Source organism: Carcharodon carcharias, chromosome 7 (genome assembly GCF_017639515.1).
Source record: "Carcharodon carcharias isolate sCarCar2 chromosome 7, sCarCar2.pri, whole genome shotgun sequence".
Taxonomy (NCBI): domain Eukaryota; kingdom Metazoa; phylum Chordata; class Chondrichthyes; order Lamniformes; family Lamnidae; genus Carcharodon; species Carcharodon carcharias.
This window is the reverse complement of record NC_054473.1, coordinates 18,255,445-18,272,418: the sequence shown is the minus strand read 5'-3', so window position 1 is coordinate 18,272,418 and position 16,974 is coordinate 18,255,445. Positions and strand designations below refer to the sequence as shown.

The window sequence follows — 16,974 nt, the reverse complement described above, 5'->3', positions numbered from 1 at the left end:
GGGCTGACCTTCCCTCTCCCGGCAGGCAGCGCGTCGCCCTCACCGCCCACCGAGCGTCGAAGGGAATGGGCGGACATCCACGCTTCCCGGCGTGCAGCGCGTCGCCCTCACCGCCCACCGCGCGTCGAAGGGAATGGGCGGACCTCCTCTCTTCCCGGCGTGCAGCGCGGCGCCCTCGCCGCCCGTCGAAGAGAAATGGGCGGGACCTCCTTTCTCCCGGCGTGCAGCGCGGCGGCTTTGGTTGCGATCGGACGCGGAGCCGGCGCCATTTTGTCGGTGTTAGCTGCGGAAAGAGGCCAAGCGGGAGGTAGAGGCGCTTTCTAGGTAATTGGGTAAGTCTCGATCGTTGTGGCGCCGCTTCGAAGAATTATAGCCACCGATTGCGTCCCCCAGCGTCTGTGGTTTAGAGTTTCGCGGAAAAAAGCGAGTGTTCAGCGGGACCGGGAGCTCGCCAGTACATTGGGGCTGTAATGTTGGGAGGATTGAAATCCCGGCCAAGACATAAAGCCTCAGCCACTGGGCACTGCCACACACACCATCTTGCAGCGTATCGTAGCGCAGTGGCAAACTTGTTGGTCTTCCAGTGCAAAGAGTTGTCCCTGACCGAATGTTGCAGACTGGCACATTCCAAGGTCCAGGACTAGGTGCTGAGGGACGCACTAAAGCTTGGGGCAGGTGGAGCAAAGGCGCAATGGGGAAAGGTCGCTGTCTAAGACCTTTCTGTCACCGTGCACTGAGGGACTGGGAACTGTTTAGACCCCTCGGGCTGTAAGGCTCACAGTGAATGTATGCGTTGAATACTAATTGTATTGAAGCACCTCAGAGTACAACATGATGTATGTTGGTAACTCCAATACCATTGCGCTGTCTGATTGCCTGCAATGACCATATTGAAATGATTGTAATATTCATTGATTGCATTGAAGCACCTCGTGATCCATGTGTAAAAGTTGTATCTGATTGTACCTTTTGTGATGGCGATTTAGAAGTGCTTTGTAATGTTCTTCCAGATTCTTTTATGAATAAAGTATATTTTTCAAAAAAAAATCTCAACCAGCTAGCTTGGATTCAAATCTACTTCTATTAAGCGTGAGGGGATTGTTTAAGAGCACACGTCTGCATTGTGTATTTTCTAAAGTACTCAAACTTATTCTGCAATCTGTTCTTTACAGGTGAAGCCATACCACTCTACCCAGCTCCAGATATGCCAAGGTTTAATAAGCCGTGTCAGGTGGCTATGGTGAAGCACACTCGGCCCTCGGAGCACGGGGTGAAGCAGAAAGGCTGAGATTGGAGAACAAATTTCTACGTGCAGAATTTCGGAGACATCAGGTCTATGTGAACTGCATAGCCAAGTGAAGAACATGTCAGTTGAATAACAAACTAGGTAAGGAATTCTCTGTTCCGTGCTGCACTCCACAAGTCAGTGGCCTCCACTACTGACTGTGATTGTTGTAGTCCTGCAAATTATGATGTGTTGTGTTAACTTGTCATTAGCTATCCCTAACCTGAGAAAAAATAAAAAACGCATCATTAATACTGTGTTTCCCCCACACCTTCTGAATTTCTAGCTCTGGCTTACAGCTAAATGATCAAAGTAATGTATGATTTTCTCTTTCCATTGTAGTTCTTACTACTCAAATGTTGCAGTTCCTGCAGGATCTTGTTGCTTTCTTGGAGGATAATGATGACACAGAGCAGGAGTGAAACCAAGGTAAGTACGTATAGAACCACCTCTCCCTCTCTGATGTAAACATGGGTCTCACTGAAATGATACAACATCAAGGCTATTCAAGCTGTAAATATTTGTTTACCAGTAATCAGGCATATAAAAGCAAGTACCTTTATTGCATGTAGAGAATACCTACAGCTAGGTGGTGAAATAAACACACAGTTTTGGGACTGAGCAGTTGAGGTATCAACAAAACTCTAAGCATTGCTAAAATTATGATGAAGGACAGGACATCCAACACACTTGAGAGAGCTTGTAAGGCCTGGAATTTCAGCATTATATGTATTTTCCCATGATTGCATTCACCATAAAATGTAGTCAGCCGCTAGTGAGCTTGCTTTAAAACCTTTCAACCCAATGTTATGCTCATTCAAAGATGAACTCCAATCTCTTGTAATTTTACCAAGTAACTGCATGTGTTATCTTTCCAGGGTTCGTGAGACAGCGCCATTGGACAAATGGAGTGCCAGATTGAACGAATCTGAGCTCAATCACCCCAAAGCTGATGCACAAATACGAGCCACTCAAAAAAAGGGACAAATGGGAACAGTATATAATTGGTTCACATAGCTCCAATGCAAGTTGACTAAGAACTGATGGGGATTTGGGTTTTTATCGTTTTAAGCTGGTGTTGTGGAAAAATCTTTTGGACAATTTTTTAATAAAATTCAGATATTATTTAAGTAATTCTTTTCCTGGTATTTTTCAATGCATTGCATTGCTGATCGAGAAAGATTCCAAGAAGAAAACTTATGGTCCGTTTAGGGACCGGTAACTTTTTTTGCCAAAGTAGATGAATTTTGAAATGCTGTTTACTTCCTAAGAGAATAAAGCCACAAAATTTGAGATTTCAAACAAACAGAATTTTTAATGTACAAGAGGCCACCTACGGCCACAGATGGATGAATGGTCAGCCTATGTCAGTAACTGCTTATAATTTTTATAAAATATACTCAAAAGAGGTCCAATGATTTACTGAAGTCACTACCGATCATTGCTTGGCATGCTGTTGAAACTTTTCATTTTGCACTAATCAGGGCAGCTTGGCAGTTAACTGTTTTGTGGTGAATTCTCCATGGCAACACCTCTACCAATCAGTCCACTTGCCAACCAATCAGCATACTTCTGATGGAGCATAAATTGTTGTTCCCCTTACAATTGGTACTCTTGTGAATCTGTCCTGATGAGTGCAAGACAAAAAGCTTTGACAGCATGTCTCATTTTTCAACACTACTCAGTACAGATTGTCAGGATTCGTGTTGCTAAGTTTGCAGGTTTGCCCCATGCTGCTGGTGGAGTTCGTGGGCCTTTTGGCTTTGGAGCACTGTTCAGTTTGCAGGTTTGCCCCATGCTGCTGGTGGAGCTCGTGGGCCTTTTGGCTTTGGAACACGCTCATTAAATTCTGCAAAAGAAAAAAAATAATAAAAATTACTTAAAAAAATTTATCCTGTGATTTGGATACAGATTTTCTTGCTTCAAACTTCAAAGAGCCTTAGCCTGGCCTCTGGATTACTATTCAGTGACATTACCACTATGCCATAGTCTCCCCATGAAATGGTCTACCAAGTCATTCAGCTGTATTCAAGATAATGGCTAATTACCACCTCCTTGAATGCAGTTAGGGATGAGCAATAAATGCTGGTCTTATCAGCAAGCCCACATACTGTGAAGAATAAAAAAAACTTCAGCGAGGACAGGATTAGTCTCGGCTGTGATAACTTCACGTGATCTAAACCTATGCTTCCCGTGCTCAGGCTTCCATGTGGAGAGTATCAACTTGGGCATGGTCTTAGGAAGGTACCTGATACCTAAGGGGAACTTCTAAAAAAAATTGCTTCAATACTTGCCAGCAGGTTTCCTTCTGGCCTGTAGCAGCTGATTGATTATCTGGAAAAGAAGTAGTGGACAAAATGTGAATACCTTTTGTTTCTGAGACATGAATCCATGATCCAATTGTCTCTGGATTGCTGATGTATATATTTTGGATCACATGAGCCACAGGTAATCAAGCAGATCTCCATTTATTAAATTACATCCCTCACATGCATGTGCTGTGTGTCCGAGTTGCCCATCTGCACATTTCAGTTTGATTGTCACAGGCACAAGGTGAGATCCTGCAGTTTGATCAGGCTGGTTGAATGGGAGAATTCCTCACCTGTCTCATTGGCTGCCATCTGTCTTGGTTGTGCCTATGCGAGTGCAAGATTCTCCCACATAGTAAGTTCCCACTTTTGTTCCTCCTATTGCAGAGAATGAGATGAGAGGGAATCCCTCCTCAGCTACTTATTTGGGCTTAGAAAAAGGATCGGTATTAATTGAGATGTTGGGGTGCAATACTTGGATTTGGAGAAGGGGCAGTATATAGAGAAGAGGAAAATATATTGAAAATTATTTTTAGAAAACTACTGCATGGCGTAGTATCTAAACCAACTTCTGCTTAGGTAATAGCAAAGGCTCTGATCTTGAGTGATTTTGGGCTGGGGAAATGTGCACAAGAGCTTTCATTAAAGATGCTATACAAATCTGGTGAAATGTCCTGAGGTGCTTCACAGAGGCATCATAAAACAAAATGAGACCGAGCCACATAAGATGTTAGGTTATGACCAAAGCTTGGTCAAAGAAGTGGATTTTAAGGCATGTCTTGAAGGAAGCATGGGAGGTAGGGAGGGAATTTCAAAGTTTAGAACCTAGGCAACTGAAGGCATGGCTACCAATAGTGGAGTGATTAAAATTGGGGATGCTGAAACGGTCCGAATTAGGAGAGCACAGTTTAAGACTAAGAGACGTGAGGACATAGAGGGATTTGAAAGCAAGATTGCGAATTTTAAAATCAGGATGTTGCTGGACTGAAAGCCAACGTAGATCAGCGAACACAAGTGATTGGCCAATGGGACTCGGTGCAATTTAGGACACTGGCAGCATGATCTCAAATTTGCCAAGGGTAGAATGCGGGAGACCAGTCTGGAGTTTGTTGGAATAGTCAAATCTTGAGATCACAAAGACATGTGAGAGTTTCAGCACCAGGTGAGCTGAGGCAGGAGCAAAGTAAGGCGATGTTACCAAGGCGGATAAAGGCAACTTTAATGATGGTGCATCTCTGGGTCAAATATGGCACCAAACTTGTGAACAGAATGTTTTAGCCTCTGACAGTTGCCAAGAAGAGGGAACAGTCAGTAGCTAGGGAATGGAGTTTGGAGCCGCAATTCAAAACAATGGCTTCAGTCTTAATATTTAGTTGGAAGCGATTTGATAATTTAGCAACAGCAGAGGAGTCGTGAGAGGTGGTGTTGAGGTGGAGCTGGGTATTGTCAACATACATGTGAAAACAGTGTATATGTCAAGTGAAGCCAAAATTGGGCTTAATATGTATCTGATATTTGTAGAGCCTACTGACACCAACTGTCCTGATACACACACACACACACACGTGCGCGTGCGCACGCACAAGGAAAACTTGGTTGAAAAGCTACAAGCAAAGAAAAATATAGCACATTTATATAGTACTTTCATGACCTCAGGATGCTACTACAAGCTTTAGGAATATGGTACCTTTGAAGTGTTGTAATGCAGGAAACCGGGCTAATTTCTGCACAGTAAGGTTCCACAAACAACAATAATGTGATAATGATCAGCTAATCTGCTTTAATTATATTGGCTGAAGGACAATTGGGAAAACCTATCTGTTCTTCGAGTAGTGCCTTGGGGTCTTTTATGTCCACTTGAGAGGGCAAGATGGGGTTTAATATAACAAAAGACAGCACCTCTGACGGTCTAGTGCTCGTTCATCGCTGCACCGATACTTCAGTCTAGGTTATGTGCTGAATTGGGACTTAAATCAATAAACTACTGACTCAAAATTGAGAATTTCACTGAGACTATCTTAGTAATTAGCATCTGAGGCACCCATTGAATATACAGCAGAATGAGTCAGAAAAGGCGAGCAATGGCAGAAAAATCAGATGCAAGTTGGTGATGGGTGGGAAGTTTAATCTCAAATAAATAAACTCCAATTTATTGTAGGCACCAAAATCTGCTGCACTATATATGGAGAAGCATAGGATGAACAGGGCACGTATTCTTTACATTTGCTGTGAAATCAAGGAAGATAACAGATACTCACAAATCTAAAATTGTTCATGGATGTGCTTTCCATTCCCCCTTCATCAATTGAATTTGAAATGCATCTTGATCTTGGGAGACCTGGAAGCAAGAAAATTCAAAAGCACCAGTAAATGAGAGTGCACCAAAGCTCAAGGACCGGGGAAAATAGGATGGCATCTTTGAGGGTTTTAAGAACAGGAGTGTAATGCATTGTGTAGTAGCTGAAGCCTGATTCTAAGTTTAGAAGTAATCTTTTCTACCTGATATTGAACAGTAATATTTATTAATACATTTTTTTTATGTGCAATGGAATTAAGGAGAAAAAGACACCTTTCCACAATAAACTGAGACAGCCCAAGCCCCTACCTTATAAAGTTCATAAATACTCTGTAGTGTGTAAATGATTAAAAATTTAATGAACTCAACCTGACAACACATGACCTATGGACTTTAATACAAAATGCAGAGTGCAGTAGACCTTTCATTTCGATTATGTAAATTAAGGAGACCTGCATTTTGCAACATATTGTAAGTATTTGTATGCTGATATCATAATTGTGCAATGTTTAATTGTTTTATTTATTTTGAATTATGATTACTTATGTTATTTGTATTGTCATCACAATTCGGCATCTGCCGCCATGATGATTTTTCAATAAAGCAATTATCTACACACCTACCTACCCACCAACCTATCTACCTACCTATGTATCTACCTACCCCTCAACACATTTACCTATGTACCTGCCTACCTATGTATCTACCTACAATCCACCCACCTATCTATCTACATACACGCCCCATACACCTACCTGCCTACATACCTACTCACACACCTACCTTACCTATCTATCTGCAAACCAACCAACCAACTATTTATATTTTCTCCACACTTCCCTGGGAAATTATCCCACATTGTGCACCTTCACTGACAAAGAAGAAAATCTACAGGTCAGCTTTGGGTGATTAACTTTTGAAATGTGCTGCCCTTGCTGTGGTGATATGTTTGATCCCCCATTTGATATGTCCACAGACTGCAAGTGCCAGTATGCCCTAAGGTCTCCTTTCCCCAGTTCTGTGATGGAATAAGGTCTGATTGCTTTCAAATCCTAAGAGTTTCAATACCATAATAATGAATTGAAAAGTGGTCAGGCTGCATTACCACCCTGGGACCCTCTCTGCCTGCTTCCTTTCTCTGTGCAACATCAAGGCAATCCAATGTACCAAGGCACAAGAACAGAAAAATCTGCCCCATTGGTGTCATTGAAGTCTCGCTCAAAAAACAGCTCTGTATCCAGAGATCAGCCGGGAATACACAACAACAACTCACACAAATGGCACCTTAGAGGCCAAAAATTGTCTCAAGGCACTTCGTAGCTGTGTAATGAGAGAAAGTAGCCACTGAGCCAAACAAGAGATATTAGTAAAGGTGATCAAAAGCTTGGTCAAAGAGGTGGGTATGAAAGAGAGTCTTGAATGAAGAGTGGCAGGTGAAGAGATAGGGGCTAGGAGGGGATTCCAGACTGTGGGTTCTAGACAGCTGATTGGTTTCCTTCTGTGACTCTAGACTTAATGGAGCAGGAAAATAAGCATTTTACATTTATCTCAGCTGCTGAACAGTCTTATCTGTTGATAGGTTTTATATGTATCTAGAAATAAATGTGCAGACTTACACATTATAATTTCAAAACATTTTGTGATATTCATAAGCGAAATCCTTGTTGATGAGAATGGCAGGCAGAGTGGCCAGGATAAAAAAATTTTAAATGGTCAAAAACAGTAGAAAATAAAACACCGTCTGTGTTTTTCTTCAGGAGTGAATGAAATGTTTTTCTGGGGTTTTGGGGAGGGTGTCAGAAACCTAATTCTACCCCTGGCACCACATTGTGTCCTTGATGCCGAATACTGCCTCTGTATGAGGACATGATGCCAAGTCCTATGGTCACAGAATGCCACGGTGTGAGCATAATGCCACAAATCAGCAAAATAAGAACACGGTGCCAACCACCACCCAACCACTTTGTGTGCTGTAAAGCTAAAAGAAACTGAATGCAATATTTATCCAATGGTTTCCTGAGATGTATCCTCTGTTACTACATGGTCAAGGAGGGGCACTGGAGAATGGCTAGGCTCATACCAGCCGATTGTATGGCGGCACTGGCAGATACCTAGGAGCAAGCATTTCATCTACACTTGTCGTCTTGGTATATAGCACAGAGCAGGACTACCTGTGGAAAACTAAAATGAAAGAAGGATAATGAGAATTAGTACAAATGCAAAAAAAAACATCTTTACCCAAATTATCCACATTCTGCAGTAACTGTGTTCTTCCAGGTACAGTGACAACATCCGAAGTAGGTTTTATTAAGCTGATGTCTGTCAGGCATTTGTGTGGCTGAATGGGAGCAGCAGGATTTTCTTTCAAATCTACGTGCTCTACCCTTTTGGTGCCTCCCTGTATGTTTGAGTAAACTGGTTCTCCTTCATTCGCGCTCCCAGCGACAACATTGCTCTTTGTCTCTGGTTGTGATATATCTCCAAGATTAGGATTTGACATGGTTTGATTATCAGACTTTTGAACACAGAGGCTGTTACCTCACGATCTTATGGCTGTCAGTTGGCTTCTGCGAAATCTGTGACAAATGGACATTTATAAGTTATATTCTGCTTTTCTCTCTGTTAATCCCCTCAATGTCCTCCCAAAACATACCTGTTGTACCTTTTTTACTGCGTTAAGTGTTCCCTGGCCTTCGCCAATTTTACTCTAACTAAACACCTGGATGTGTTCAATATTATGAGGAAGAGATGCTTAAACACATTTCCTGATAGCAGACAACAACAACTTGCATTTATACGCATCTGCACTGTGCAAGGGTGTTATCAAACAAAATTTGACATCCAGCCACATAAAGAGATATGATGACAGATGGTCTCTAATGGGCCCTACTCTTTCCCTAGTTATCCTCTTGTCCTTAACATATTTATAAAATGTCATGGGATTTTCATTTACCTTGCCAGCCAGTGTTTTTTCATGCCCCCTTTCGCTCTCCTAATTGTAGGTATCCACTTACACTTTCTATAGTCCCTGTTTTCAGCCCTCTGTATCTGCCATAAGCCTCCTTTTTTTCCCCTTATTTAATCCTCTTTATCCCTTGACATCCAGGATTCCCTGGACTTGTTGATCCTGCCCTTAACCTTTACGGGAACATGTTGGTCCTGAACTGTCACTATCTCCTTTTTGAATGATTCCCGCTGGTCTGATGTAGACTTTCCTACCAGGAGTGTGTTAAAGGAGGAAAGAGAGGTGTCGATGTTCAGCGAGGGAATTCCAGAGCTCAGGGGCCTAGGCTACTGAAGGCACACCAACCCATAGTGGAGCAATTAAAATTGGGGGTGCTCAAGAGGCCAGAATTGGAGGAGATCCCGGAGGGTTGTAGGATTGGAAGAGATTATAGAGCTAGGGAATGGCAAGGCCATGGAGAGACTTGAATACGTGGGGAGAATAATGGCACTGTGTGACAAGATAAGCCACATCAATGTATGGGACTCAATATTTAAACATGTAATATTGCTTATTGGACGGCACAAGCAGGAACCTAGGACAGAGCTGCCTGTCATCTTTATCAGAGAGGCAACATGAGAAAGGGAAAGCTTTAAATATTAAGGGAAAGAAATAACAAATTTTAAAAAATAAATAATGTAAAAACAACTTCTCCCTTCACACAGACTCAGTGTGAATTTCTACAACACCAATACTTACTCGTACAGTACTCACCAAAGCGTGTTCTCTTCAAAAGCTGATAGTTATAAAGCATCAATTTGATGATTTCTCCTCACAGTTTTCTGAACAGTTCTGTCCGGCTGCTATTTTAATTTGTTTCTTTGTCTTATTATAAGCATTAATGACGCCCATGACAAATGCAAATTAACCTTTCGGCTGTAACAATCAAACTTTTGTTCAGAACAACATAACATACAAGCACTCAGGCAAGCGCAGAATATTAATAAAAAACATTGTACTGTAATTATACATGGAACAATGGATCTTGGGGAGTCAGTTGCAAACTCCAGCTTAATTAAAGAGTTGAGAAGGTTTGCGTATTAAAGAGGAGACATCAGGAATGGTTACAGGGCCGTATTCCATTTGACGGGTTCAAGTGATTCAGAGCTGAAAGGTAAAAACAGTTTGGATTGGTCTTCATCTCCATCATCTCTCCTGTATAAAATGTGACTACACACTTAATTCGTGGCTATGGTGTAAAGTGAAGTGCTTTATAAATGCAAGTTTTTCCTTTCTCAAAACATGGTTTGATGAGGAATATAAAGCTAATAATCACTGAAAGATTGACAGGGCACAAAAAGAGTAATTGGGATGAGGCAGCAGATACCTCTCCGTATTGTGCTGGGATGCACCTTTTAAGTAGGCAGCCAGGGATAAATCTGATTGTGGGAGCTTGTTGTAGCTTGTTTCTACAAGTATTTTTTTTTTCTTTCTCTCTCTCTCTCTCTCTCTCCCACTCTCTTTCTCTTTGTACACTGTTTGGCACAATGTAGGAAAAGAGACTGGATATAATTTTTGTAACACATTATTTAAATAAATGTTTGTTGTAGAAATCCTCAAAATCACATTCAAGAACTCTACACCCTACCAGCAAATGCTCGGTGAACAGCAGCAATACACCAAACAACTCCCCTGTTCACCGTACCCAACAATTCTCGAGTCCATCAAAATGTTCCAAAATACAGTTAGCAACATCCAGCATGTGCCAACAATGTCATCATGGCATTGCCTCTTCATCACCGGTTCAAGTGATTGGCTGGCTGTTCCGCCAATCACACGCAGGAAAATCATCTTCATTGAGCAAGGAAACAGTCCAAGTGAAAGTCAGGGGAATTTGAGTTCTAAGATAAACAAAACACTAAAGGGTGAATGTTCCCCTTATGTGCCCGTGATTTGGAGTTTTGCCTGCTTGGGACAGTGTACTGAGGAACTGTTGGACACAGCCTTCCAAACTTACAGTTTGTGGATAATAGCTGCTTGTGTGTGATTTCCTGGTTTGTGCTACCAGTGGGCAAGCTTCTGTATGGGGAACACACAAGCAGAAAATTTACCCTCAAGTCGGGGGGCAAACCTCCACCTCTTGTATAACTGTAATGTCCTTTATGTTGGCATTGAAGCCACTCTCATGAATTCCTGACTGTTTAATGTAGTTGGCAGATTACTTGATATTTTCAAATTGTAGAGGTAGGAATTTATAAGTATATGTTAGCTTAGAATAATTACGGAGGATACTGAAGTTATTGATGGTTTGGTCTATGTTAAACTCCAGAAAGCTAATTGGTGAGGGATGAAACAAAAGCCAATATTTACTCTGTTTAGATTTATTCATAGAATGAAATCTGACAAATATACACCTCCTAACTCAACCAGACTACAGTGTCAGCAAGTGTCTCTTTATATGTGCTCAAGTAACAACCCATTCAATTCTCTCCATATTTAACCACAATTTACACACAATTAACAGCCTGGCTTATGTGTCAGTAATATTGGCTACCCACTGGCCATGGAACAAGAGGAACATAGCAAAATTAGGTACAGAAAGCCATTCAGCCACTCAGATCTGCTCCACCATTTAATGAAATCTTGGCTGGTTTGCAGCTCAACTTCATTTGCCCACCTTTAGATTGTAGAATGGTTACAGCACAGAAGGAGACCATTTGGCCTGTCAAACGCATGCTGGTTCTCTACAAGAACAATTTTAAAAAATCTTTCACAGGATATGGACATCGATGGCTAGGCCAGCATTTATTGTCCATCCCTAATTGCCCTTGAGAAGTTGGTGGTGAACTGTCTTCTTGAACTGCTGCAGTCCAAGTGATGTAGGTACACCCACAGTGCTGTTCGGGAGGGAGTTCCAGGATTTTGATCCAGTGACAGTGAAGGAATGGGGAAATAGTTCCAAAATAGGATGACCTGTGCCTTGGAGAAGAACTTGCAGATGGTGGTGTTCCCATGCATCTGCTGCTTTTGTCGTTCTAGGTGGTAGAGGTCGTGGGTTTGGAAGGTGGTGTTGAAGGAGCCTTGGTGAGTTGCTGCAGTGCATCTTGTAGATGTTACACACTGCTGCCACTGTGCATCAGTGGTGCAGGGAATGGTTGTTGAAGGTAGTGGATGGGGTGTTAATCAAGCAGGCTGCTTTATCTTGCATGGTGTCAAACTTCTTGAGTGCTGTGGGAGCTGCACTCATCCAGGCAAGTGGAAATTATTCCATCACACTCCTGACTTGTGTCTTGTAGATGGTGGAAAGCTCTGCAGAGTCAGGAGGAGAGTTACTCTCTGCAGAATTCCCAGCCTCTGACCTCTTGTAACCGCAGTATTTATATGGCTAGTCCAGTTCAGTTTCTGGTCAATGGTAACCCACAGCATGTTGATAGTGGGGGATTTGGTGATGATAATGCCATTGAATGTTAATGGGAGATAGTTGGATTATCTCTCGTTGGAGATGGCCATTGCCCGGTGTGAATGTTACTTGCCACTTGTCAGCCTAAGCCTGAATTTTGTCCAGATCTTGCTGCATATGAGCATGGACTGCTTCAGTGTCTGCGGGGTCGGGAATGGTGCTGAACATTGTGTGATCATCAGCGAACATCCCCACTTCTGACCTTATAATGGAGGGAAGGTCATTGATGAAGTAGCTGACGATGGTTGGGCCTAGGGTCTGGGGTTTAGTGCTGCCACTCTGGCACCTCCAACCAGGGTCTGGGAAAGGGGGTTGCGGACGTTTCCAAATACCGGGGCCGGAGGGGCAGTGGGGGTACTATGGGGGCCCAGGCTTGATGTTTTAAACGGACGTCTCATCTTCCACATGGAGCAGCCAGAGCTCAGGACCTGACAGACCGGCTTTAAAAAAAATCTGGGCTGAGAGCTCCGGTTTTTTGAAGCCGGTCTGTCAGGTCAGTTTCACTTGTTGCTGCGCTGTTGCAGAGGAGGCTGGGGAGTTTGGGGAGCAGGGAAGGGTGAAGGTGTTGGCCGGTGTGGAGGGGGTGGTGGGGGGTAGTGAGTGGGGGTGGGAGGGGCAATGGTGTGTCTAAACTGAGTTTTGCAGCTTCTGCCAGGGAGAAATTGACGCAATGGCTTTCACAGGAGCATTGGCGGAGCTTTAAAAAAACTCCGACAGCAGATCACAAAGTTTAAATAGGATTCGGTCAGGTATGGGGATGAAATGGGGGGTGGGTTGAAGCGGGACTTGGGCTGGGTATTGGCAACTGAAGGGGAACCAGGCTGGGGTGGGCGAACAAAGTTCTTTCACGACAAACCCTTGAAGACTGGCTGAACTAGTGCAGCTTTCGGATATAGCTCGAGGTTGAAACTTTGAGCAGCAGTGAGTACCGGCTTTCCAAAGTTTGGGGTTTATCCAGATCACTCACTGGAAAACCTGTTGCCCAGCTTTTGCTGCTTCTCCGGGCTCTTCCCACAGATTGAAAAACCAGTAAAATCTGGGAAATAAGAATACTGGCACGAACTGGTCTTATATACCTTGAAATGGAACACCAGTAAAAACCAGGAACTAAGGGTACTGGTCCGAACTGTTTTTTTACCCACTCCCTCTCTTGCCATTTGATAAACTCATCCCTTTCTCCTTTCAGAGTTTCCTCTCTGTTGCCCTCAGCAGAATCATGGTGAGAAATGTTAAAAGCTGCCTGATGTGTTAGATTGAACTGACCTCCATGTTGTCAAACATTACACGAGTGGGGGCGCTGTCACCAAGTCCAAATGGGGCTGGACTGTGGCATGCTCCTCCCTCCCTCAGTTTTATGGCCATACCAGAGGCTACCTTTATATAAAAAAAAGGGCATTTCTATTAGCACTGTTCACAATCCCAGGATGTCCCAAAGCACTCGATATGTTCCTTTAGAGTATAGTCACTGTTGTAAATGCGGATAATAGATTGGAGATTTCACATTGACAAATTTTAGAACAAAGATTGGAATGATATGGGTGGAGAGGGGCTGGGGAGAAGGGCATAGGGGGTGTTGGGGATGTTGGGGTCAGGGGTGGGAAGGAGGTTGGAGCGGGTTGGTGTGGAAGGGGTAGTTGGGGTAATTCTCAGTGAAATCCACTCCATTAATTATCTGACTGGACATTCAACCTGTAAGATTGGTGTTGATTTTAATCCTCACTTATGCCTCCAATATTGAAGCTACTTGTTTCCAGGAGTAATACATGCAGAGGGATTTGGCTTATTGATGGCAACAACCAGAACTGGAGACAAATCCTCTTGTAACCACATGGGAGTGCGTGACTTGTGACACAGAGGCGGCCGGAGCAAGGACCATGTTGAGTGAGTTTGAGCTGCATTATTATGTGGGTGTGCAAGGGCAAGTTTGGCCACAAGTTTCTCAAGTTTGAGTTCAGGCCTGAAAAAAATTACAGACCTTACAACCCCTTGCACACAGCTCTCTCATAAACAGGCGTTTCAGGGTCTTTGAAGATCAAGGTTCCTGGGATCTAAAACAGCATCAATATCCCCAAACACCCTGCGGCTTTTGCCTACTGAACATTAATTCCTTGGCTGTGGTGGCCTGGTGATGTGAAACACAGTATAATGTTTGTATTCCTTGCTGGCAGCTTTACACGGAATTTATAGCACAGAAACAGGCCATTTGGCCCACCTCATCTATGTTGCTGTTTATTTTCCACACAAGCCTCTTCCCACTTTTCTTGATTACACTATCACTTCAGCTTCTTTCTTCCTCCTGTGTTTATCACGTTTTATTGAATGTACCTAAACTGCAATCATAGAATTGTTACAGCACAGAAGGAGGCTATTCAGCACATTGTCTCTGTGTCAGTTCTCTGCAATAGCAAATCAGCTAGTCCCACTCCTCCACCTTTTCCCTGTAGCCCTGTAAAATCTTTTCTCTTCAGAAAATTATCCAGTTCCCTTTTGAAAACCACATTTGAATCTGTCTCCAGGCTCAGGCAGTGCATTCCGGATCCAAACCACTTGTTGCATAAAGAAGTTTTTCCTCATGTCATCTCTGGTTCTTTTGTTCATCATCTTAGGGTCCTTGACCTTACGCTGATGGGAACAGTTTCTCCCCATTTACTCTATCCAGACCCCTCATGATTTTGAACACATCTAACGAACCGCTCAACCTTTTTTTATTCAAAGAGAACCGACCCATCTTCACCAATCTATCCACATAATTGAAGTCTCTCATCCTTAGAATCATTCTCGTAAATCTTTTCTGCACCCTTTCTAAAACCTTCATACCCTTCCAGTTGAGGCTGAGCCAGTGTTTTATGAAGGTTCATAATTTACTTGCTTCTGTACTTGGTGTCCCTATTTATAAAACCCAGGATTCAGTATCATTTATTAACTGCTTTTTCAACTTGCCCTGCCACCTTTAATAATTTATGCCCATACACATCCTGGTCCCTCTGCTCCTGCAATTCCTTTAGATTTGTATCCTTTATTTTCTGTCACCTCTTTTCAATCTTCTGACCAAAATGTATCACTTCACACTTATCTACATTAAACTTCACCTGCCGTGTGTCAGCCCAGCCTGTCTATATCCTCTTGAAGTCTATTGCTATCCTCCTCACAGTTCACAATACTTCCAAGTGCAGCTTCATCTTCAAATTTTGAAATTGTGCACGTACACCCAGGTGTAGGTTATTAATATAAATCAATAAAAGCAGTGGTCCCTCTATATACTATCCCCCAGTCAGAAACAAGTAAAGCTTTCTGTAATTCATGTTTTTAATAGGCTTGAATGAAATAATCAAACTGTTGCATAATGAAATTCTAGCTATGCTAAAGACTAATGATTCAAAATACCACATGGTTCAAAATAAAATGCCTACCTACACTAATATTTTCACTTAAAAAGCAGAGCTTTACTGATATTTGGGGAAGCAAATGATTAATACATAGGAAGACAATGTAATAATAGATTTAGAAATGATATGGCCAACACATTTTCTTAGAGCTCCTGCTCCTCAAAATTTCGCATTACACTTCTGCCCTGCCTAGGACACGACCCTGAGGAACTCCTGCAGTGATGTCCTGGGACTGAGATGATTGACCACCAACAACCACAGCCATCTTCCTTGTGCTAGGTATGTCTCCAACCAGCAGAGATTATTCCCCCTGATTCCCATTGACTCCAGTTTTGCTGGGGCTCTTTGATGTTGTCTTGGTGTCAGGGACAGTCAGTCTCACTTCACCACTTGAGTTCAGCTCTTTTGTCATTGCTTGGACTAAGGCTGTATGAGGTCAGGAGCTGAATGACCCTGGTGGAACCCAAACTGAGTGTCAGTGAGCAGGGTATTGCTGAGTAAGTGCCGCTTGATAACATTGTTGATGACCCCATCCATCACTTTTCTGATGATCGAGAGTAGAATAATGGGGTGGTAATTGGCTGGATTGGATTTGTCCTGCTTTTTGTGTACAGGACATACCTGGGCAATTTTCCACATTGCCGGCTGGATGTCAGTGTTATATCTTTACTGGAACAGCTTGGCTTAGGGCACAGCTAGTTCTGGAGCACAAGACTTCAGTACTTGCCAGAATATTGTCATGGCCCATAGCCTTTACAGTATCCAGTGCCTTCAGCCATTTCTTGATATCATGTGGAGCGAATTGAATTGGCTGAAGACTGGTATCTGTGATACTGGGGACCTCCGGAGGAGACCAAGATGGATCATCCACTCGGCACTGCTGGCTGAAAATTGTTGCAAAAGCTTCAACCTTATCTTTTGCACTGATTATGCTGGGCTCCCCCATCATTGAGGATGGGGATATTTGTGGAGCCTCCTCCACCACCATTCAAGGCTCAATGTGGCAGGACTGCAGAGCTTAGATCTGATCCGTGACTATGGGATCGCTTACCTCTATCAAAGCCTACATGCTGCTTTCGCTGTTTGGCATGCAAGTAGTTCTGTGCTGTAGCTTCACCAGGCTGACACCTCATTTTTAGGTATGCTCGGTGCTGCTCCTGGCATGCCCCCCTGCACTCTTCATTGAACCAGGTTTGATCCCCTACCTTGATGGTTATTGGAGAGAGGAAGATATGCTGGGAGTTGAAGTTATAGATTGTGGTTGTATACAGTCCTGCAGTTGCTGCAGGCCCAC

At 43.0% G+C, this 16,974-nt stretch overlaps 2 long non-coding RNA genes across 2 annotated transcripts; one reads left to right on the top strand and one right to left on the bottom strand.

The window, feature by feature from the left end:
- Positions 1 to 222: 222 nt before the first annotated feature.
- LOC121280294 lies at positions 223 to 2,415 on the top strand. The gene is made up of 4 exons (XR_005943584.1): positions 223 to 332; positions 1,173 to 1,387; positions 1,628 to 1,714; positions 2,164 to 2,415. It is a non-coding gene; the product is annotated as an uncharacterized LOC121280294 (long non-coding RNA).
- Positions 2,416 to 5,874: 3,459 nt separating this feature from the next.
- LOC121279617 lies at positions 5,875 to 9,692 on the bottom strand. Its single transcript, XR_005943448.1, has 3 exons — positions 9,609 to 9,692; positions 8,129 to 8,466; positions 5,875 to 5,932 (listed from the first exon to the last, which is right to left on the bottom strand). It is a non-coding gene; the product is annotated as an uncharacterized LOC121279617 (long non-coding RNA).
- Positions 9,693 to 16,974: the final 7,282 nt, after the last annotated feature.